The sequence below is a fragment of the Panthera uncia genome, chromosome A2, assembly GCF_023721935.1.
Source record: "Panthera uncia isolate 11264 chromosome A2, Puncia_PCG_1.0, whole genome shotgun sequence".
Lineage (NCBI taxonomy): Eukaryota > Metazoa > Chordata > Mammalia > Carnivora > Felidae > Panthera > Panthera uncia.
The window spans coordinates 153,879,021-153,903,362 of NC_064816.1; the positions used below are offsets into that span (position 1 = coordinate 153,879,021).

A 24,342-nucleotide genomic window follows, 5' to 3' on the forward strand; every position below is an offset into this window, starting at 1 on the left:
TTTGGATGAAATCTGTGTAGTAAGCCATCACTGTATTTTAGCTACTTAAGAGAGACCAAAACAGCAAACCACTTTCCGAGGAGTAAATGAACTATTGTATCTTCATTGATTTTTATTTTTATCAACCTATCACATAGAGGTAGTTTAAAACTCAGGTAGTACTCATATTAATAAATGGAATGGTTGTACTAGTATTTCTCAGTATATACAATTTATAGATTTATTTACCCCCTGTCCCAAAGTCTGCTCCCACACACATCCATCTATCCTGTGCCCCCTTTATCCCATCATAGAATATGGTAAAAGCTTTGGTTAAGTCAGTTTTTAGTGCTCACATTATTTTAATTACATAGCTATACAGTTTCGTGTTGAGCCACATAGCATACTATAATTTTATGTTTTGTCTTTTATAACTTGTTGCTTTCTTTGGTGTTAATAATTGCCTCTTTTTCACGTTTGCTTTATTTTCTCTGTATCGTTCGTTCTTTTCCAAAATTTCCAACAGAACCCTAAAATCCTTTTGAGAGTTGTCAAATGCATGATGTCTGTAACCGTATCAATTAGTTCCTTTTTGAAATTGCATGCCCTTCAAATGTCATGTGCTTGTCCCCTGCGGTGAGGGGCTGCTGGGTTGGGTTTGGGAGAGCAGGAAGGCCAGACCCAGGTCCTTGTTTATCTTCCAAGAACTCACCATGTGGAGGATGAATGCCCTTAAGGTGAACACAGAGACCCCGGGAAAACCTGTCTCCACCCTCCAAAGTATTTCTAAGACTTCATTCACCCTTTGCTCTTTAGGAAAGCAGAAATCGAAGGGAGCATTCCTTACATTCTAAATCACCAGCCCTTGATCTTTGAGAAAGAGGAGGAGAGAGTAACCTCCATACGTTTCTCTCACTTTCTAGCAGTGAGGTTTCTGGGACTTCGGGGTTTCCCTGATCTTATTCCCAGGACACCTGCACCAAAGGTCATAGTTACAGCAGATCTGTTCTCTCCAAACCAATTAGGAGGACACAAGCGGACAAGATTCTCATTCTCCCACAGCCTGGGCAGCTGTCTCCTGCCCCAGGTGACTCGCGAAACAAGCTTAGAACAGCCCCTGTCCACAGATGGTTTTCACCACTTGTTTGTGTCTGGTTTTAACCTTTTGTTTCTTCTCTGGCTCCTCTGGGCAGGCAGACCTTGGAAGAGGATGCCAGTATGCCTAATAACGTATCATTTCGGTAGGACAAATGATCAGATTGTTGAAGTAATCTGTGTTCTTCTTGCTGTCTTCCTTACTTCTCGAAGACAAGACTCCTGAAGACTTCTGCGGCGTGTTAACAAATAGACTGGCCGGTCGCAGGCGTACTGCACAATTTCTCCATCAGGCGGTGAGCTCTCTTTTCCTTGGACTTCTGTGAGAGCGCCTATGTCTTGGCAACTGTTGCCTGTTCTTTTAATTTCTCATTTTGGTGGAGCACGTCCGCAAGCTTCCTGAGGAAGAATGTATGGGGGACCAGTTTTCAGACTTGTCTGTCAATAATGCCTTCAGTTTACCTATACTCTCAGTTAATTTACCAATTAGATGTCTAGGGGGAAATATACTTTTCCCTCAGAATACTAAAGGTATTCTGTGGTCTCCTACCGCTTTATTTTTGAGATGACCTATTCCACTTTAATTTCCGATCTGTTACGTTTCTGTGCGCGCGTTTCTGAGTTATCTGAAAGCTTCCAGTGTCTTCTCTTTGATCGCTGGTTTTTAAAATTATGTGATTGTGTATATTGATACGGCTTCCTTCAGTCTGTTTTTGGAAGGAGACACAGAGACAGGTGTTTCGGTAAGGAAGGAAGTTATAATAGAGTCAGACTTCAGAGGAACTGTCTTGCCAAATAGAAAAAAAAAAAACACGTTTTAAAAGACAAAACAACAACAATAAAAATGGTTAAATATCCAAATTACTAGGTTACATTCATCTATCCATGGTGAAAAAACAGCAACTTCCTCGCATGATTATTGTATTCAGAGAGGGCATTGATTTCAGACATCGGTATAGCAAAAATCAAGCATAATGTTATTTTTATTAGGGATCGATCAGGTATGGGAAATATGCAAGAACCAATTAGGATAAGCCTATTATTTTAGGCTTATCTCAGTGTATAAAATGGTATGTGTGTGTGTTTTTCTGACTATGGAATATGAAATAGTTGATTATTGGAAGCGAGGCAAAGTGTCTGTTTTTGCTTTGATTCAAAAACAATTGATGTTTTTCAGTTCTAGGAAATGTTTATGAATTATTTTTTTTATCCTAATGTCATGCTCATTATCCTTTTTTTTTTTCGCTTTTCCTATATAACATCATCCTTTAATTCTCTGTTCTAGAATTCCTGAATCAACCCTCGACTATTATCTTTTCTGTCCTATTTTCTATGTCTTTCTCCTCTCCTTTCTGGAAATATTCCTCGGACTTCTTATCTGGTTCATCCCAACTTTTTAATTTTATATTTTAAATTATTTTTAACTTTTATTTTATTGTTGAGTGACAGAGCGCGAGCAGGGGAGGGGCAGAGAGAGGGAGACACAGAACCCGAAGCAGGTTCTAGGCTCTGAGCTGTCAGCACAGAGACCGACATGGGGCTCAAACGCACAAACTGCGAGATCATGACCTGAGCTAAAGTCGGATACTTGACTGACCGAGCCACTCAGGCACCCCTCAACTTTTTATTTTTAATTTTAAATGTTATAATTTTAAGTTTAGCATGAGAACATTTTCTTATTTGTTCTTTCTCTCCAGAGCATCTGTTTGATTTGCATAGATGTAATGTCTTTCAATCTCTTTGACATTATTAAAGGCCTTAATATTTTATGATCTTTGCATTTTTTTCTGTGCCTTTTTTTTCCTTCTGTTTTGGTCTCTGTATTTCATATTATAAACCTTCATTTCCTATTGATTTTTAGTTTAGGTTAGTTGTAAGTATAATGCATAAAAAATTAGGCTGCCACATTAACTGAGTGATCAAACAGCATCGCCAATAATGGAACGTGCTGATAGGACGCACCCTCTGTGAGACCCAATGGAGATTACAGAGCATCGCTGTGTGACCTAGATCTTACGGTGAAGAAACAATCATCAGACACATGCAGATTTCAGCCAAGTGTACAAACAAGTGGCCAGACTCTTCAAACATGTCAGTTATGAAATTAAAAAAAAAATACACATGTTAGACTGGGCCAGAATTAAGAAGACATGACAAGTTCATGTAATACACACTTTTTAATTGATCCTAGAAAACTGTGGGGTGAGGAATGATTTCTGAGGTGTGTAACCTAATGTTCACACCACGTTTCTTGTGTCTTACAGTCCACTGTGGCTCTTCAGGGAGAAAGACTTGGTCTTTGTGATGCCTGCCCCCTGCCACCTGACAAACGTCATTAACACCTGGATACTTTGATTTTTTTCTTTCTTTCTTCTTTTTGCCGCTCATCTGTTTGCTTTTCATCTTGCGGAAAATTCCTTGTCATGTCTCATCTCCTGTTGTCTCCTATATAATGTTGTGTTCTCAGTATACGTTTATGGGATTTCAGGAAGGAGACAAGATAGATACTTATATGTTCGATAAGACTTATTAAGTGGAAGTCCAAGGCTTTTTAAAGGATTTAACTTGTTTTCTATATGCCCACATTTGATCATGTGTCATATATGTTAGCCATACATTTAAAATAATTCTATTTTCTAGTCAAAGGTTCACATGACTGTCAACTCATTTTTAAGGTGCCTGACCATTTAATTGCTTTTAATTAATGTAAAAGCAAAGGGATAAAATAACCAGAAGAGAAATATTTTATATTTTATGTACATTTTATAGTCTGTAAATCTCAAATAGGCAGAAAATAAGACCGTCTGTGGTCCCGAGAAATCATACGCATTGTGATGCGGAGTGGGTGAATACTTGGGCACAGGTACGTTAGAAAAACCTAAAATTGAATACCAGGGTTCAAATCTACTTTTGGAGATTAGTGTATACCCCTAAGTTTCAATGTCTCAACTTTTAAATGATAGTAATCATTATGGGGTGGGCTTTGTGGCATTCTAGTGAGAATCAAAGAATCCATGTAAATCACTTAGCGGCATTTTAATGTTTACCACGGGTATGAGTATTTTGTTATTATTTTTTATTGGAGTATAATTCCCAGACAGTGTTCTATCAGTTCCAGGTATGCACTGTAATGCTTCAACAACCCTATCCGTTTCTCAGCGCTCCTCAAGATAAGCATACTCTTTATTCTCTCCATCACTTCTTTCCCCTTTCCCCCCACCCACCTCCCTTCTGGCAACCACCGGTTGGTTCGTTCTCTGTATTTTAGGGTCTGTCTTTTGGTTTGTTTCTTTTTTTTCAGGTTGTGGATATGTTTTCCTTATTGAATTTCACCTACGCATGGGATCATTGTAGCTGTCTTTCTCTGACTGACTTGATTCGCTTTCCAGGTTCATCCGGTTGTTGCAGGTGGAAAGGCGTCATTCTTTTTTATGACGGAGTGATATTCCGTTATCTGTATACACCACTCCTTCTTTATCCATTCACTTATGGGTGGACACCAGACTGCTTCCGTATCTTGGCTATTGTAAATAATGCTGCAACAAACATAGGTGTGCATGTATCTTTTTGAGTTAGTGTTTTCGTTTTCTTTGGGTAAGTACTCTATAATGGAATTACCAGATTGTATGGTAAATGTATTTTTACCATGGGGGTGGGGAACCTTCATACCGCGCGCCACGGTGGTTGTACCAGTTTGCATTCCCACGGCAGTACCCGAAGGTTCCATTTTCTTCCATATCCTTGACCACCCTGGTTTCCTGTCTCTTTGATTTTAGCCATTCTGACAGGTGTGAGGTCATATCTGATTATAGTTTGGATTTGCGTTGCCCGATGATGAGTCATGTTGAACACCTTTCCATGTGTCTGTTGGCCGTCTGGATGTCTTCTTTGGAAAAATGTCTGTTCGGCTCCTCTGCCCATTATTTTTGGTTAACATTATCATCATTATCACATCATGAGAAGTATAAGAAAGGAGAGATGGTTCACAAACAAAAATCAAACAAAATCAGGAAGGCTGGAATATACGGTACCATGATATCAAATATAAAAAAGGTGATCAAAATAAATTACAAATATCCTCGAAATCTGGGCTCAAAACTAAATCCAAGTTTACTCCTCTGATAAAAGCTGCTCCATTTTTTAGTTGAAAGCACAGAGGTGGAAATTGGGAATTTCAGGTATTTGAGAAAATGTTAGAGATTCTGTCAGCTTGGATTGCTCTGAGTGTTCATCCTGAACAGTTGAACCTTCTTGTATGTTTAATATTTCCTTTTCCTAGTAAAGCTCGAAATATCACGTAACGATAGATTTTTCTTTCCTTCTCACTTGTCTCTCTGATTTTAGAGCAGTTTCTGAGTATTCACTAGAAGTACGGTATTCAGTGTTGGCATTATCCACCGAAGAGAGAGTGACTTTGGGAAGCATTTGGGTGGGGGGATAGACTAATTGTGCCTCTATTCAAAGGCTCTTTAAAAACTCCCTTGGGCTAGAATTTCCAATCATCTTCAAATCTTCTTTTTGAAAGAAAGCAACTGCTGAGTAATCACTTGCACTCGGGCAGGGTTTTGCAAAAATATGTGAGGTTTAGTTGAGGGAAAGGGGAGAGAAGAGGTCCAGTGCTGCTGGCAAAAGCATGGTACCCAGAGAAATGACCAGAAAGTGAGCTGTTTGGCTCCCGTTCAAAACATCCAAAGGACAGGGCTTAAATTAAATACAGAGGAAAACGTTGCTTTTTTGCGAGTACTGTCTAACTGATGACATGTATATGCTGTTGGATTTTTTCCACACCGTGGCTTATGGCAAGTATGTAGGATCACCGTACTTCCACTAGGCAGATGATATTCATGTGCTTCTGTAAATTTGCTACGGAAGTGCTTTTCCAGGGGCAAAGTTCTTTAAGATCTTCACATTTGGAAACGGAATGACTTACAGTCTTTGCTCCCTGGCAAGTGTTAGGTATGAGATAATACCTAGTGGATGCTTTATTCCAACTTGGAGTAGCAAAATAAATGAAAAAAATAAATAAATCCACCTAGGAGAGACATTTGTACTGATTTGGGAGATTTTTCTTTGTTGTTAGAGACCTTAATAAACCAAGCTTCAATACAGCCGTGAAGGTGTCTTCTTTTGTTCGGTTTTTGAACTAGGTAATAGGGCCAGTCAATGGGAAGGAGTCAGGGTTGTCCTTTACGCTAGCTACTTCATGCCTAATTTGCTGGTATAGACCTGGAAAAATGTCTACCTACCATGAGATTCCCTATTGGAGCCACCCTACCACAATTCACCCTGTGGCGGTGAGGTCTCCCCAAGGGGCTGAGAGATACACACAGGGGTCCCATGAGTTCAGTTTATCTCTTGATCGTTGCTAATTCTCTAGAATATTTCTGCGTAGATGTGGCTGGCCGACAATGCCATTTGATGTTTTGTTTTGTTTTTTCTGGCTAAGCTTCTTATAAAAGTTTTTTTTTTTTTTGGTGACTAATGCATGAACATTTACCAAATAAAATAGAAGCATTTAAAGATAGAGCAATTAAGAAGAGCCATAAACCTAAGTACACGTGCATTAAGTCTATAGTTTTGTACAAATGTGTTCGTACGTTCAGGGGCTGTCTCATTGGAATATGACATCTGCTTACAAAGGAGCCAATGTTATTGTTAACGAGTACTCTATGACACAGTTGTCCAGAAGTGACTTTTCTTTCAGGTCTTCTCAAAGCCTGGTTATTGTGGCTCTAGTCAAAAGAGTAGATAGATATGCCTGAGTCAGTCTGCTGACCCATGGTAATTTGTGAGTGGAGGAACGAGACTTGCTACCAGGGTGAGTGCGGCGTGCGGATTGCCATGGGCATTTGGCTGGCATTTCCTAGATTAGTCAGGTGCAGATAAACGTATCTGAAATTGCATCTTCATTACCTAAGTAAAGGAAAGAAAAACAGAGACCTGCTATGAAAATAGCCATGGAGTAAAGGAAGACTGAAGGAGCAGGTAACTAAATGCTAGTTTTTAAATGACGTCATAGCAGACTAAAAGATACACGGACGAGAATACACATCCTCAGAGCTTGTTAGCAGTAATGGTAATTGGATTGGATTGTGGAGAAGACTTGCAAGCCGTCCTTTATTAACTCAATCCAGAGCACAAGACTAATTCCCACATTTTATAAATACAAAGCTATAGAGTCTTTTCTGGAGTCCAAAATCTGCGGTAGAACGTATCATTGTTTGTTGCTATTGGCAAGCCCCGTGCGTGACTTGGGCCTGAACACAAGGATGCTTAATACATGCTTTCATGAAAGGTTTAGTGAATGCATGGCCGAAGGAGCCTTTAAACTAAGAGTATTTAAAGTTAGAGATTATTTCTGGTACTTGTAGTTTATATTTATGTATCATCGCCCCATCAACAATAAAGGTGCCATATGGACTGTTCTAGTATTTTCACCCCCCCCCCCAAAATGGTGTGGTTATTCCACACAGTGACCTCTGGAGGCAGGTACTTGGATTACCTCTATTTTATGGCTGAAGGATCTGAGGCACAGGGCTAATAAGTGGGAAAGGTGACATTTAAATCCAAGGAGTCCCAACACCAGAGTCTTGACTACCTCATCACGTGTAGAGCAACGGGCCAGCGTTTTGTTATGCTTCATGTCACATACATCATAATTTGCAGGCATTGCTTTGTACCCAGTATATGCTCAACACATGTTAATGCTAAATAGTTTTTTCTCATAGCTTAATTTTTTTCATGTTTATTAAAACATTAGAGAGACAGAACAGAGCCAGAGACAGAGAGACAGAGCATGAGTGGGGCAGAGGCAGAGAGAGAGGGAGACACGGATCCAAAGCAGGCTCCAGGCTCTGAACCAACAGCACAGAGCCTGACATGGGGCTTGCACTCATGAACCACGAGATCTTGACCTGATAGCTGGCTAGTTAGATAGAAAGATACATAGATGGATGGTTGCATGGATGGATGGATGGATGGATGGATAGATAACTTTACATATAACCATGGGCCAAAAATGATTATCTGAGAAAGAAAGATTTAAAGAGCTTTAGTCGAGGAAATCTTTGTGGGAGATTTTAAGGTGTTAGTCTGTAAATGGAGAATATTTTCATTTATAGTATTGTTGCAAATTTACATGAGTTAATATTCCTGAATATTCTTTGCATACTTGCAATGCTTAATATTCTTCAATTAGTATACTTCCCTCCTTCCATACTTGGCCTGGCATTGGATAGACCGTTTCTTTAATCATACTGTAACCTATAGCATATGTTCAGTGATATTTCTACTCTGCAGACTTCTGAGAAGATAATAGTTATTTAGTCAGTTTCCCTGTCTTCTTGACTTTTAAAAACATACTTCATAAAATGCCATGTTTTTCCTTTCTCTGTATATATATTTTTATTTAATATTTTAATTACAGCATGTCAAAAATTTTCCTAAATTGCATACTTCATTTTCCAGTGTTCATATAAGTCAACATTTTAAGTATAATTATATATTTTAAAATAAGACAGTAAGCAAGAAAACAGCATCTGTTGTTTATTTCTTTTAGTGAATCATGTAGTTTTATTTTCTAAGTTTAATTAGTACTACCAAATCATTAATTCTAGGTTAGAATTATAAAGCATTATCAAAGGTACTCACAGAATATTGCAATTAGGGTTTACTTGATTAGGCAATTATAAGAAAATGAACTTTTTTTCTGTGTGAACAATGAAGTCAGTTAAAATATTTTGTGGAATTAATGTGGTAACAGCCATGTTGTAGAAATATAGGTAGCATAATCATTGCAAAAATATTGTTATCTTCAATTCTGGAAAGTATTCCTTTCTTTATCGGGCTCTTTTAGAGAATATTGGATACATATGTTCTATAAAATACGTGTCTTTTCTCTTAGATCATTACTGGCAGAAAAAGAATATATACTTTTAAACATTTGATAGACCACTAGAATTCATGGGTGTTAAACAGGAAGTAAAGGTATTTGCTTGAAAGTGATAACATTTCGGGGCGCCTGGGTGGCTCAGTCGGTTGAGCGGCCGGCTTCGGCTCAGGTCATGATCTCACGGTCCATGAGTTCGAGCCCCGCGTCGGGCCCTGTGCTGACAGCTTAGAGCCTGGAGACTGTTTCAGATTCTGTGTCTCCCTCTCTCTGACCCTCCCCCGTTCATGCTCTGTCTCTCTCTGTCTGAAAAATAAACGTTAAAAAAAAATTAAAAAAAAAGAAAGTGATAACATTTCAATTAGTACATTATTCCTTGGACACGTTAACAAATATGAAAATAAACTTTCTAATTCTTATCAAAGAAACATAGCTGTCTACTTTTTAGAAGTTTATATATTTGTTGCAGCCATTTTGATTCATGCAGTGTATTATTTCTCACAGTTTATAATGGACTTTAAATAATATTGTCCTTTGCACCTTTATTTGACCTTTATGATTTCACTTTCCAATTATAATACATAGATGGAATATTACTTGAAATTTACTGCAAAGTGGCTTCATTCTCTGAAAATTTTAGACCCGATGGCTTTAATAACATCTGACACTGATTTTGGATCCATTTTCTCTTGATTGGTACACACACTTCCCCATGTCAGCGGTCAGGCCTTGACTTTTCTGCTACTTGTCAATAGATTCCTTTGCAAATTTACATAAATGTTTTTCCTGGAGGCAACATTTACAACATTTACTCCTGACAGCAATGATCCTTGGGCATTTCACATACTGTAGTTACTTGTCATTCCGAGGATATTGTTGATTGCCTGTCATTCCTACCGCCTGGGTGTCATTCAGAGGGCTATTTGTTATTTTAATGTGCCAGAATTTGAAACATTAAGGTCAATTAACCCAACAGGGCCACAGTGTGAGTCAGGTTCAAGTGAAAGTTTCAGATGCTACTTGCGAGAGCTGCCATGAAAAAGGAGGAAAGAGCTTGCTGCTAATGACTGAGCTGTGCACTTGGGATTATTTGTTGTGGTGAGTATCCCCACTCCCCATGTTCCCAATTTCTTGAGTAACTGTGGACCTAGTATTTTCAAAATATCTGGAAACAGACTCCCCTCCCTCGTTAACATCCAGTATCCCTAGAAAGCAGTATCACACTAGCCATGTCAGTGTATAAACAGAAGGAATCCACTGTCGCACAAAACAAGTCACAAAAGTGCAAGAGAACACAACTTGGGGGCAGATTGGAATAACTTCGACATTTTATAAGCCAGAATGCCAAGAATAATGTCCCATGCTTGTTGTGAACACACTAGAATCTTCTTCTGCATTTTTCTCTAAATGCAACATCTGAAGCTTAAACAGCCTTTGAGAAAGGGTCCACAGGGGAGGAATATCTCTTACCTCTGGAGTGAGGGGAAGCTGGGTCTCAACGCATTTTGTATTCTTTGAACATTTATATCTGTTTCTCTAGAGAATCAGTTAGTTGGGACTCGCTATGAAAAGTCAATGCTGGTTACTTCGGGGAAACACAAAAAACAAAAAAAAAACATTTGGCGTTTTAAACTTTGGAGCCAACCAGGACAGAGAGAGGCTGAAGATAGTTTTGTTTTGTTCTTTTTCCTTATGAATTCAAAACCTCAGAAAACGTTTCTTCTCAAAGTATTTGCATTATCATTATATTTAAAATATATAAGAATACTATTTTCTGCGCTATCACAATTACATACATAGATAGAATTCCTTCGACCTTTTTTTCCCTCTAACTAGACATGTTGCTAGTCACTTGTTCACCGGTAGTTATTTCTGTGTGTCAGAGCGCATTTTCCTTCCGATGTTATTTCTATTTCAGACTCATTTAACTAAGGAGAGAAATAACGTTATTTCTTGATTATGTTACTGCTGTGTGAATAGCACGGGTCATAACACTAATGCTGGCTTTCTGAGAAAACCACTGCTGGCCAGTCAGCTGCCCTCGCTGGAGAGATCAGAAGGGAACATTCTAATGCTGGCAAGGGGGCTCTGTGTCTTTATCCCTTCCCTGGGCCAGTTCTGGTTCCCAAGGCAGACCCGCCTCCCCATGCCACAGTAAACCAGTCACTTCCGCAGTCTGTACTGGCCTGTTGGCACGAGGACTCTCTCTCAGCTGTTCACTAGAACCTTTAGAAGGGAACTGGAGGCAGAGTTTCCTGCATGTGCCTAGCGAGGTAATTAGAGAAAAACTATTGTAGTAAAAAAAAAGCATGAATGAAGAGGATGCTTGGAATCGATAGGTGCACTTGTAATATTTTTTCCTGAATTGCCTTTTTTTCAATGGTAGGCATACTTCTTGCCCACTGTTAATGCTGTCGCAAAGCACATTCCGCTGGAGTAAGTAGACAGGCAGGAAAACTTGGTGCAAAAGAGGGCTGGGATATTCATATATTTACGTTTCCTTCAATGTTACTTGTATCAGTGCATGAGAACTAAGGATGTCACATCACCATAAAGTGACATTGATAACAGAGGTATAATTTGTGAAAAGGAATGTTGCAGTTCTGCAAAGCAGCCGAGGACTGTCCGTAAAGGTTCAAATGAAACATACAGAGTGGGAGTCTGAGATTGTTTCTTTCAAGATCTACGATATTAACAAGCTTTGAATCTTCAGGAAACAGTGTGAATCTCCTATGTGGGTAGAACCAGCTTTAACAAGTAAGTACTTCTTGATTTGCCCCCTCAGAAACCCTCCTAGGACATAGCAAAATGAGCTTAGGATACAGAAAGAGTGTGAAGGGTTGAAGGGGGTGTCTGGGTGGCTCAGTTGGTTAAGTGTCCAATTTCATATCAGGTCACGATCTCACAGTTCGTGGGTTCTAGCCCTGTGTAGGGCTCTGTGCTGACAGCTCGGAGCCTGGAGCCTGCCTCAGATTCCGCCTTCAGATTCTGTCTCTCTCTCTCTGCTCCCTTTCCCCACTTGTACTCTGTGTCTGTCTCTCTCTCTCTCTCTCAAAAATAATTTGAAGGGCTGAAGACTTGGGAGCTTTTTGGCACCAGAATCTGAGCACAGTTTCAGGAATAGACTGAAAACTCTCGGATTGGTAAGGAAATTCTGTCTTCGCAAAAGATGACCAACACATTCCAAGAAAACCGAGAATCCTGTTTGACCCAGTGAACCTACGCTAACCAAATCTGTGCGCCAGCTTCAGTGCCTTGGTGTCATTTGAGGGTAATTAGTAACAAACTTACAGACCAGTGAGTCTTCCCAAGAGACGTTCGAGAGAAGAAGTCAGGAAGAAAGATACAGGACCATTTCGATTTCATCGCACCCCTGGGATGACGTTGAATAATACATCTGGCAGTTTCTTGAGTCAATGTGACTGTCCTAACGTCACCAATACATTCTACCTGCTGCTGGGTAGAAGCTAGAACTCACTTTATAACATAAAAGGGGAGGGAGGTGATACATGCAATGTAAAAGTGGTTGCCAGTGACCGGCCTGGTGGGCGAAAACTGGGACAGGCTGGTAAAAGTGTATAGACTTTCAGCTAGAAGATGAATAAGGTCTGAGGAAGGATCTCATGCATTGCTTGGCAACTGGAGTTGATTGTATTATATAATTGAAGTTTGCTAAGAGAGTAGGACTTAAATGTTCTCTCACCCACACGAGAAGGTACCTATGTGAGGTGAGGGATGTGGCTGATAAATCTGATGGAGGCCATCCTTTCAACGATCGGTGCATAGATCAAATCATCACGGGGTGCGTGCTGTGTATCATGCAGTCATATTTCTCAGTTATACCTCAATAAAGCTGAAAATGGCAAAGAAGAGAGGGCTGTAGTTGTTTCATAGACAGGAGGGCACATCGGGGCTGAAAATCCACATCCCACGTATCAACTGAAATGGCCAGAGTTGAGGCAAGTAACCGAGGTGATGGCAGAGAAAAATAACCGAGAAAAATGAAAGTCAGTGAGCTAAGAAGTAGAAAGGAAAGTGAAGCGGAGAGAGTCCATGAAGTTGACAGGCAAGAGGCTGATATTTTCCCCTCACTTTTTCCTGGCACCGTATCCTGTGATTAGACATTTATTAGGTCGCTCGTAAATCTGTGCCTTGGCACACTTGTGGTGTGGTTCATTTTGTAGGACGGCATATGCTTCTTTCTGACATACACATACTGTGTTGTAACAGCGTCTTTGCAGTTTACAGTCTGATGAATAGATTCCGATATTTTACTTATCTTGATGAATGGCTGACATCTACCCTACGTCTTTCGCATTTTTCTCTTGACTTCGCTTCCATGAAATTGTGTGATGTTTTCTCTCCTTTAGGCTTATTTAAATTTCTATTCAGCAAACAGCTATTTAGGCAAGGTAGTATAATTTACTATTTTTTTCTTAAAAATTTCCCCAACAAAAGTTTATTGCATCACTGCCATATATATATATATATATATATATATATGCAATATATATATATATATATACACACACACATATATATATATATACACATACATATATATGTATATATATGTATATATATACATATATATATATATATATATATCCCCAGTACTCTTTCATGCAAAAAAATATTGTATGCTGTAATTGGCCACAGTGTAAAGTTGGTATTTAGAAAATATATTTCTCGTATTTATAGCCATAATATTAAAAGCAGAAAATCTAAAAGATGAAAATGTGTTTTATTTGCAACTAAAGACATGATATATGTGTATTGCTATTATAAATAGTATATCTACAGATGGATTTTCCTCAGACGTTGAAGATTTGTCACATAAAATATGTTCCTACATAGTTATCTCTTCTATCATCTACATTGGGCATCTGTAACACATATTCTTAATAGAGGAGTATGTGTTCATCTCATATTGTTAATATCTGCAGTAAACCTTCAGAGCGCCATCAACATAAGAATTTTAAACCTGTGCTTCAGCTATTTCCTGTGTATTTGACCTAAAGTTACTGTCTACATTTTGCACGTGAATTGTTAAATTCACATTTTTTCTCAATACCAAAGGGGTCAGAGAGAAGGTCCCCGGCTCGGGCTTGAGTCCAGGAACCAGATGGTCAGTAGGGTCTATCCAGAAGCAGAGGCAGCCATTCTCTTTTTTCTTGTTCTAAAATAAGATGTAAAATCACAAGGATAGGTTAATCATATTACAGATAAACTTATCTTCACAAGATGTTATGTACTTTAACATTATACCTGTAATACCTGTATCTACCTCTAAGAAGAGGCAAATAAACAAGTAATTATAATACAATGTGGTAAGTCTATGTACAGTTCAGATGTAATGTACTGTGAACTTTTAGATTTGTTCCTACAGAAGTCAGAAAGGCTTCTTACATACAACTGGGTATCTGTGTATTAATATAGAGAAACTTGAAAATGAGGAAAAGACTTTTAGGATATTAAATAATTGAACTTGCTGACTACGTGTGAAAATTTGGTTTTAAGTTTATTTTACTTTGAGAGAGAGAGAGAGAGAGAGAGAGAGTGCGCACAAGCAGGGAAGGAGCAGAGGGGGAGGGAGAGGGAGAGAGAATCCCAAGCAGGCTCTGCCCTGTCAGTGTAGAGCCCGCATGGGGCTCAAACTCAGGAACCCGTGATGAGATCGTGACCTGAGTGGAAATCAAGAGTAGGATGCTTAACCGACCGAGCCACCCAGGCACCCCTCTGTGTTTGAAAAATTTTAAACCTTGGACAGTTTACCAATGAATTCAAATAACTTTTTTGCTTTTTAATTTTGCTTTGTTTCTGGTTTAAGAAATAGAAATTTTTGAATACTTCACCAATTCACATCCCTGACTTCAAGGAACATAACCAAATGCTGCTCTGAATTTTAGAATTATAGTTTATATTTATCTAATTTTGTTTTCTACTTTTGCTTTAGTTGAATTATCAAAGTAATTTATTAAGTATTCCTCTGTAAATATGATTAATAACTTGGTAGTTCATTTTGATATAGTCGTCTTATGAAAGTTGTCCATTCTTGAACAATTTCTAGCTTTTAATGGATTTCAGTTGATGCCTATAATTGTCATTTTTACTTCATATGTATGTCATAGCTCTTTGTTAAGGGCTGGCTAGAGAGTTTAGGCAATTTGCGTGAAGATTTTATCCATGGTACACGTAGAATTTTTGAAAATTAATCATAACTTTTCAGCATTATCAACTATGAAATTTCACAAAATAATGTGTGATATAATTCAGTAATTACCGGTGGGCATTTACAATCATACTCACATGAACTAATTATATGTCAAACAATGTAGTCACTTGACAAATGACTGACTTCCTTTCATTTTATTACAATTCTATGAGAATTGTTAACAATATATACAACTTACATAGTCTGTTGTTAAAGTTTTAATCTTACGGCTATTTTGTCAGTCTGTAATAAAACATTGAAAGACACTATTTCAGACCAAATAACCCACTATTTTAAATTTTGATCAGTTTCTAATGAACATTTAATTACTAATTAACTTTTAGCCCGAATTACATATATTTTTGAAAACAGATGTTAAAATGACAAAGATCCCCACCACCAGCCACAAAAGCCTCACGTAAGGCTCACGTAACGTTACTCACGTTAGTAAGAATCTAAACAAGAACAGTTTAAGTGGAGTTTCTCTAAGCTCTCCTTAATATTCTCCAGTATTGGATAACACTGTTGGACAGAATGAAACCTTCAAAAACTGCTTCCCCAAACGTAGCAGTAGAATGAGGACTCTCACTGTCGCTGCTGAGACGGTCGTGGATTTCTGGAGATGCTTGTACTCAATCCACAGTTCTTTGAACTTCCAACTCAATTCAAGAATCAAGAACATATCCTCCTGGTTTTCGTAACAGGGAGTCAAGCAGGATAAACATGCAGATCTCTGCCTTTCTGCCGAAGGTTGCTACTTCACGCAGAGGCCGTGGGCCGCAAGCTTTGGTCGACTGAGTTGGAAGGAAGAAGAAGGGGGTGAAGAGAAGCCAGTGGCAGAAGGGTGGGCCCATGTGACACCATGTGACTTCGAGCAGTGGATCACGTGGCCCGGCACGTGGGGCAGGATCGGCCCCTGCAGGTCCCCCCAGCCTCTTGTGTTGCTTTGCCCACCACTTGCCATCGCCATCGTTATGGGCAGCGACTTCTCTCATAGGCCCTCACCCACCATGTTGCTTCCTTACTGGCCTGCAGCTGGAGTCTGTGCTGGGAAGGCTCCCTGCCCTCTCTGCCTGGCCAACTTCCTTTCCTCCTCCACTCCTCACACCTCCATTCTCCCGGGATGTCTGCCCTGATGCTCCACATTCATTCTCTGGCTCAGCCCTTGCAGTGTCTTGAACATCACCGCATTTTGTAATTAGATGCTTATTAATGACGAAGCAATGTTCTTTCCGAGTAGAGAGTTATTAGCCTGTCTGACTTGCATCGCTTCCAAAAGAAGTATATTTCCCTCTTTTTTTTAACACTTTGAAAATGTATTCCCTTCTTTATCAAAACCAAAAACAAGTGAAAACAACCTTAACATTTATTTTAATATTTGTTTTTGAGAGAGAGAGAGAGAGCCAGCAAGCAGGGGAGAGGCAGAGAGAAAAAAGGAGACACAGAATCCGAAACAGGCTCCATGCTCTGAGTCTGATCAGGGCTCGAACCCACGAACTGTGAGAACCGTGAGATCGTGACCTGAGCCAAAGTTGGACGCTAACTGACCGAGCCACCAAGGTGCCCCGAAAACAACCTTTTAAATACCCATCAGCAGATGAACAGATAAAGAAAATGTGGTATATATATATACAATGACTATTCTTCAGTCTTAAAAAAGAAGAAAATCCTATCATAACTGACAGCATAGGGGAACCTTGAGGATATTATGCTAAAAAAGCATCCCGGAGCACAAGGGAGTGTCAGGGTTGGGCTGAAACACCATGTCAGAGCAGGTGGGAATGTGAATCATCCTCATAAGACCATCAGGAGTCAAAGTTGCAGAACCTTTCCTATTAGAATAAGGTGCTTGGACAGCCAGAGCAACTGTCATGATTGTTCAGGGGCAGCGTCCTAAGGTCTGAAGGACGGTGGCCACATATGCATGGGATATGGAGAGTTACAGAAGGTAGGGTCGCTTATAATTTTCAAGGGAAGGGATCTTGTAAAGATTCTTAAAATTCTGGTGGATGTTTTCACTTCATCATCTGGGTCACAAGCGTTTGGACGAAAGTTCTCACAAAGGTTTATTTTCGTAGATTACCTTACACTGTTAGATGGTGGGATGGTAGTTTTGACCCCTTGCAGGCCCGTGTTGGGTAACAAAGGAGGTCCTTGAGTACCTCATGGCAGAGGATATCGGTAGTGGGAGAGGATATGGAAAGAAGAAACAACGGACCCACATTCAAATTTGTGCTTTGATAATATTGGTATGGTTTTCATCGTAAAACATCAGGAAAAAAAAGAAATTTTGCTCTTACCGGAAATACCAAAAAAAAGTTTATTTTAATACCCGATTTCACGTCTTTTGGTGCCAGGCATAAAAAGCGTAATCAGTTAAAATAGCGAACTAATAAAAGGTGTAGCGATTAGTATAGTGATAACCATCATTAATTCCATCCATGGCGTTCTGTTGTGGCTGTTGTAACAAGTTCTCCATATTGAACAAGATTCGTCCAGGAAGTGAAGTCTCACTGTACCAACCCAAAATAAAGCGTAAGTGTGTCAAGACTTGACATATTTAGTCCACTGCATCTTAGTCCCTGGCTGTTTGTGTTGTGAAGTATACTTTTGTGAAATTATTTGGAAGTGCTATGGCTATGGTGCAAGGTTTGAGGAAGCTAGTTGCAGGAAATGAGCTCAACTGGTAAAGCAGATCGATAAAGGCGACCTCTTCCGGAAAGCTTCTGTGATAGTCATGGACGCGGGCACACCATTTACCTCATAATCACTTGTCACCAGCTCTTCCAAGAAGTTCAGAAACACGTGATTTTCTTGAATAAAACACGTGGTTTTCTTGAATAAGTGTTCAAATAGACCACTCTGGCACTTTTCTTGTGATTTGTGTTTACAGACATGAAAAATGTTGAGAGTTCTGTAGGCTGTCATTGGTCATCTATTTTGGAATATGTTATGTAAATAATCCAAAGCTGAAAAAGTGCTCACCCAGGATAACCTGGGCACTGAACATTAAATAATATATGCAGACAAAGCCTTATAAATCTAAACAAGATGAAAAACATTGAGTAGTATTGATTAATTTGAGCAAAATTAACCATTAAAAATGAGTTGTCAATTTCTGTCTGTAGAGAATATCCATTGACCGCATACATTCTAAATATAGGACTTTGTCCCCCTGTAGTCAAGGGTTATTTGCTATAAGAAATTAGTTGCAAAAAATTGAGCACAGAAAAGCAGCATCTGAATTCTTCAAAACAACCAGTACTGTCTCAGAGCCCTCTTTAAAGTAGGTACAGGGGTGCCTAGGTGGCTCAGTTGGTTAAGCATCTCACTTTGGCCCGGGTCATGATCACGTGGTTCCTGAGTTTGAGCCCTACACCAGGCTGTTTTCTGTCAGCACAGAGCCTGCTTCGGATCCTATGTCCCCTTCTCTCTGTCCCGGCCCTGCTTGAATGCATGCATGCGTGCGCGCTCTCTCTCTCTCTCTCTCTCTCTCTCTCTCTCTCTCTCTCTCTCAAAAATAAACATTAAAAAATAAAAAAAATAAACTAGATACATAAAATAATTTGGAAATCTCCTTGATGGTGAACAACCAACAGAGTTAAGGAAAGAGGGAGTCCCTTCAACCAAGTCAGCCTGGATTCAAGTCCACACCCAAGTGAACATGCTGCCATTGGCCACTTAGCTTTGGAACCCAGCTTGCTCGTTGGTAGAATGGCAAAAATGATTAAGCTATGGTCATCTCATTTCATCTTTGTCATAATTCTGAAAGCTAGGCTATTGTAAGTGCTTAGCAAATTTTTGTTATATTTTACATTCTCTTTTATCACTCCCGGTGAGTAAATTATATCTACATCACCACTTTATCTTGGGACGTTGAGTAGATTTCAGGAAGTAGTTTAAAAGGGGATTTGAATTTTTGAGCCAACTGGTGATTTTCTTCCCGAAAACTTAAAAAATCTGAAGAATTTAAGTGTTTTGTAAGGCAAATGTAGTTATATGCTGTTTATGATTAAAAAACCATTGTTTAAAAAAAGTCACTTGAAATCACTTGAAAAGAAAACACAACTTTCTCACTGAATTTTAGTAGTAAACAAATTTTAGAATTTGTTCAAATTACTCAAGAAGATAGAAAATATTCAAGATTCATCAGTGCATATTCATACCCAAAGGCTTTTTAACCTCCCACTGAGGCTTCTTGTTCCTCATTCAAAACCAGAAACTTCTTCCTCAAGAACTACTCTTAGGCAGTGACCCGGATAAGGAGAAAGAACAGAGATGTGTAATAATGGACCAGGAACTGTGGTTCTAGTTTCTGTACATACTTGACATTTCAAGGTCTCAATAATATCAAAAGGGGACAAAGAACGGATGAGATGAGTTGCAATGTCCTTCTGACTCTGTCTTTCTGTGAGTAAAGCTGGTGTTACTCCCAAAGGCTGGTGTTACTCCCAAAGGCTCTGTAGTGACTAACTAGTAATCCCATAACTGAGAAACTTGGAGCTGGAAAGGACCTAAGAGTCAAGGCAGTTTTATGTTTTCAGAAAAGTGTTCATCACCCGCCCTTGCTTTTCTCTCTGGTCTGGTATATGGACTTTTCCATATTTGGGCACGTCAGTATTCAGTGATCCTGATGTCCTCACCAATGCCATCCCCTGAGGCAGGGGTGGGCAGGCTACTGCCAGTCCTTTGAGCTGCCTGTGTTTGTAAATAACTTCTGTTGAGACACAGCCACACCGGTTGTTGCCTGTCTTCTGGTGGCTCTCTTGCTACAAAGGCAGCAATTTGGTCACAAAGCCCCAAATATTTACTATCTGGCTCCTTACAGATTTGAGGACTTCTCTGCTCTAAAGGCATGCGTATAAATCCAGTTAATCTGTTGGGTGGTTTTACTGGAACTCTGATGAGCTCTTTAAATTATCTGTAAGATATTGATTTTTGCAAAAATAGTTGTAGTTCCAATTACGTGGTGCCCAGATGTACAACTTTTCCCATTCATAAAAGTTACAAATGACCACATACAGAGGTGGTATTCTATAAAATCGGCTTTAAGAAGATTGACCTGTCACTGTATACTTTCAACACCCCCAGAATCGTTATTTTGAAGCTTTTGGGTGAGGAGGAGCGGGAAGCAGCCAGATTCCTTCCCCCGGAGCCCGTGCTGACCAGGCTCCAAGGAGGGGGTGGGTCTTGAGTCACTGGCGGTTCATAGCTGCGGTTTTTCTCACCTCTAAATCAGGTCCATGCCTGGGAACAGGTTCCACTGGAGGAACGACTGGGTTTGTGAAAGTCCTCTGCTATTCTTCTGTCAATCCGGGGCTAAAGACTGAGGAAGAATGTCAGAAAGAGCAATGCCTCGTTGCATTTAATTCAGTCAAATCAGGACAGAGAATCCAGACAAGACCTAGATTAGATTTCTTCGGGGCACACGGGCGACTGCCTTTCCACGGTGACCAATACCCACTCCAGCCATGTGTTCATCCTACCGTGTGTGAGATTTACGCAGCGTTCTTCCCTCCCAAGTGCCGAAGATGGAGAAGTTTAAAGTTACTACAGCGATTTCCTTTAGTTGCATATTTAAGCGGTGGTGCCTTATCTTTGAGGTGGAGCCCTCAGTCCCCACGATGTCTTGCTAGGAATTAATTCACTACTTACAGCCCACTGACATAAAAATAGAGTTTGCCAGTTTATAGAGCTGGTGAATTTTCTGTAGCTCCGCAAATGTTACGGTGACATCTTAAAGCTGAGGGTGAAGGATTTTAGTTTAGTCCTACAGTAAACCCAACAATCCTGGGATAAATGCCTTACTTTTTTTGTGTGTGCCTCATGGTCATGGATTCACTTTCCTATCTCTGGTCAGAGAGACTAGCTTTTAGATCCCAACCATGTGCAAAGGGAGACCCCCTTCACTCCGGAGAGGCCACACAACACAGTTGTTGGTTGTAGAGTCAGGTTGTCGTCAGGGTGACGCAGACTGGGTTTTAGACGAGTAAACAAAGGCAGTGTGCGTTGGAAAGTACTGAAAACAGCAGCAAAATGTGGGCATGTAATGGTAAGGAAAAGGGCATGTAATGGTAAGGAAAAGGGGCTTCTTTAGTCTGTAGGGTGATAAAGGCCCTCGGGCTGGTTGTTGTCTGTACCCGATACACGAGAAACACACAGGAGAGAAAATGATCTAAGTCACGACTGGGCATCCTGAAGAGAGGGTCAATTGCTTAATGCTCTTTGGAACCGCATTCCCCTTCTTCGGCGTTGTCCTTTCCACTTGGTGTGGAGGTACTCTTGTGCATTTCCCCAAATCCCAAAAAAGAAATAAAGAAAGAAATTTCAGTATTTCTGAGCAAAATAATAAGCTGAGAAAAGTCTCATTCCACATTGTAGGACACAGGTTATTTTCTATTTATGGAGAAAGAACACCATAAACAAAGCTCTGGATCGGCCCGGCGGGTTGAAAATATCTTCAGCCTTGTATGAATTTCACAGTATCTCCTTTGGGTGGTCTCATCTTGTCACATTTTAATGTGTGTGTTGTTGTTCCTCTCTTCCTTTTTCTGCATATCCATTGCAGAAGAGACTTTAACTACTCAGATGAAATACAGTCATACTTCCCCCAAGGGGTGTAAAACTTTCAGCATAAGCCTTGTAAAAGGAAAGCAAGGTTTACTGATCCTTTCTTTCCTTCTTTTTGGAGTTTATAAGATCGTTCCTGGTGAAGCTGTGTTCACCGGTGTCAGCATCAGTGATCTCAAGGACCAGATAATCTGCAGCCTGTACTGTTGGTGAAGTGTTTTAAGTGAAGACACAAAACTGAGTTGTTTATTCAGACAGAAGGCGGACATATTAACTATAATAACTGCCAAACTTGCCTGCCTTCGCATTTCTGTAAATGTGGCGTTTGTGGCACAAGGGCTGACTCTATGTGTACATCATCAAATGCTAAAAGTAATACAATTCAGTAACAAGTTTGATTTCCTTTATTCATAAGAAACGATCCCTGGATTAGGAGAGTACAGTGCCTCGCAAGCAGTGCAGTCTTCCCGAGGGATTTGGGTCAAGAGCAAATTTTACAGAGCGATGGAAAAGGCAGGGGGGAAATAGGAGACTGGTTAAGAGGTCGGCCATTTCCTTATTTTCTAGAGGAAGGTAAGCTAGGTAAAGCTGAGTTAGAGGATTGCTGATTGGTGTATGTTAGGATTCCTCAACAGTTGTTTTCGATAAGTGCAGGCTGACTTAAGTTTCGATTGGTCACGTGGGCCAGGTCAGTAGGGCGGCCTCCATTTTGTGGGTCCTGAAACGCTAAATAAGTTTATCTATCTATCTATCTATCTATCCACACACACACAATAATATAAATTCTTAGTGGTCATCAACTACATATGAAGCGGTGTTCTAAGTAAAGAACTTGAAGAAGAAGGTGGTGTTGACTTGGCTATCTCGCTGTTCACACCCAGATGACAGGTAAGTTTTGTCTAGTTCCCATAATATTGTGTTTAAATAGACTTAGGTGCGTGTCTGCTTTTAAAAGTTGAGAAACTTCCCATGAAGTTTCCCAGAGACTGTGGTTCCTCTTGGGAAATCTGAAGTTTTGGCGGGGCAGACCCACATTCCCCTGGTGGTGCCATTGTTTGGGAGGTAATGGCTGCCACCAGCTGGAGTCAGGACCTACTCTCCATGTCTCACCGTCCTGGCACCTACCTGCGTGTTGTCTGAGCCCTGGCCTCACCCTGTTGTAATTTGAGTTGCTGCAGGCATAGATCAGTAAGGAATGGATGAGAGGGGATGGAAACGGGGATGGGGTGAAGATTTCCAGAGACTGTGGCTAAAGGGCTGAATGTGGAGGTAGGGGGGCTCTGTGGCCCAGCCGCAGAACTGGGAGCTGGGCGACAGCCTGAAGGGTCCGTCCTATTTCATAGAGGGAGACACTTTTAAGACACTTTATTCTGCTGAATATCAGCAAGATGCTGAAGAAAATACCCTTGCCTGCTTTTCCAAAGCAGATGAATGTGGGCTTTCCATGAACAATTTGCAATAAAAGAAAATAAATGAAATCCCTTTTGAGGGAGTAAGGTGGGAGGAGAGGAGCCTTATGTGGAATTCTTGGAGATTATTCAGTAGTGACTAATGCTTGCGAAGGTAACTTAGGAGCCCCGTTGGCAGCAGAGGGTAGAATGCCTCCCGGTTTATATTGCAAGTTCTATGGAACTAGAAGTATGTGAGTCTGTTTAATAGAGCTTCGACTGGAAAAATCGCAAAGGACAGTGTCAGTTCATAAGAAACAAAGCACCAGAATCCACGGAGAAATTAACTGCTCTGTGAGCCCCCAGCCTCAGAAAAACATAAGTGCTTCACTGAAGGAAAAGGTGGTGGATATTCTGGGGTGCCGGGGTGGATCAGTTGGTTGAGCGTCTAGTGTCTGGTCTGACTTCCACTAAGGTCACCGTCTCACAGTCGTGGGTTCAAGCCCCATGGCGGCCTCTGTGCTGACAGCTCAGAGCCTAGAGCCTGCTTCAGATTCTGTGTCTCCCTCTCTTTCCGCCCCTCCCCTGCTCGCTCTCTCGCTCTCTCTCTCTCTCTCTCTCTCTCTCTCACACACACACACACACACATAAATAAACATTAAAAGAAAAAAAAGATGGTGGATTTTCAAATTAATTTAGTTATTTGTGTTTCTCAGGTATTTCCAACTATAAATGTACTCATTTAGCTTATGCTGTGTGTGTGTGTGTGTGTGTGTGTGTGTGTGTGTGTGTTTTAACAATAATAGGAATCAGTTTCAAGCTCATTGTTTTTACTTCAGAATAATTGGATAGGTACACTTTAAGTAAAATTTCTTTATTTGCATGTACAAAATATTGCAGCTAATAAAATGAAACTCTAATGGTTTTTATTGCCAAAAGAAAAAAATTAAATGTAATGTTCAGTAAACTCTTTTAAAATTGTAACTCTTACCTTAATGCAACTAATTTGGTTTCCATTAAATGTACCTGTTGTTGAACCACGCAGTTTAACATCCCTGTAATTGAGCCCCCCCCCCCCCCCCCCCCCGCTATAGAATCACAGGAAAATCTCTACAGTTTATTTTTCTTGTAAGTTAAGAGGACCATGTAAAGTATTTTTGCCACCAAAGTCTTGTGTTGTTTCTTAATTTAGTATTTTTTTTGTATTA

The 24,342-nt window shown here is 40.1% G+C and overlaps 1 protein-coding gene across 1 annotated transcript in view; it reads left to right on the forward strand.

The window, feature by feature from the left end:
• Positions 1–24,342, forward strand: part of CNTNAP2 (contactin associated protein 2) — a 1,963,583-nt gene that overhangs the window by 235,129 nt on the left and 1,704,112 nt on the right. The gene's annotated exons all lie outside the window — the stretch shown is intronic.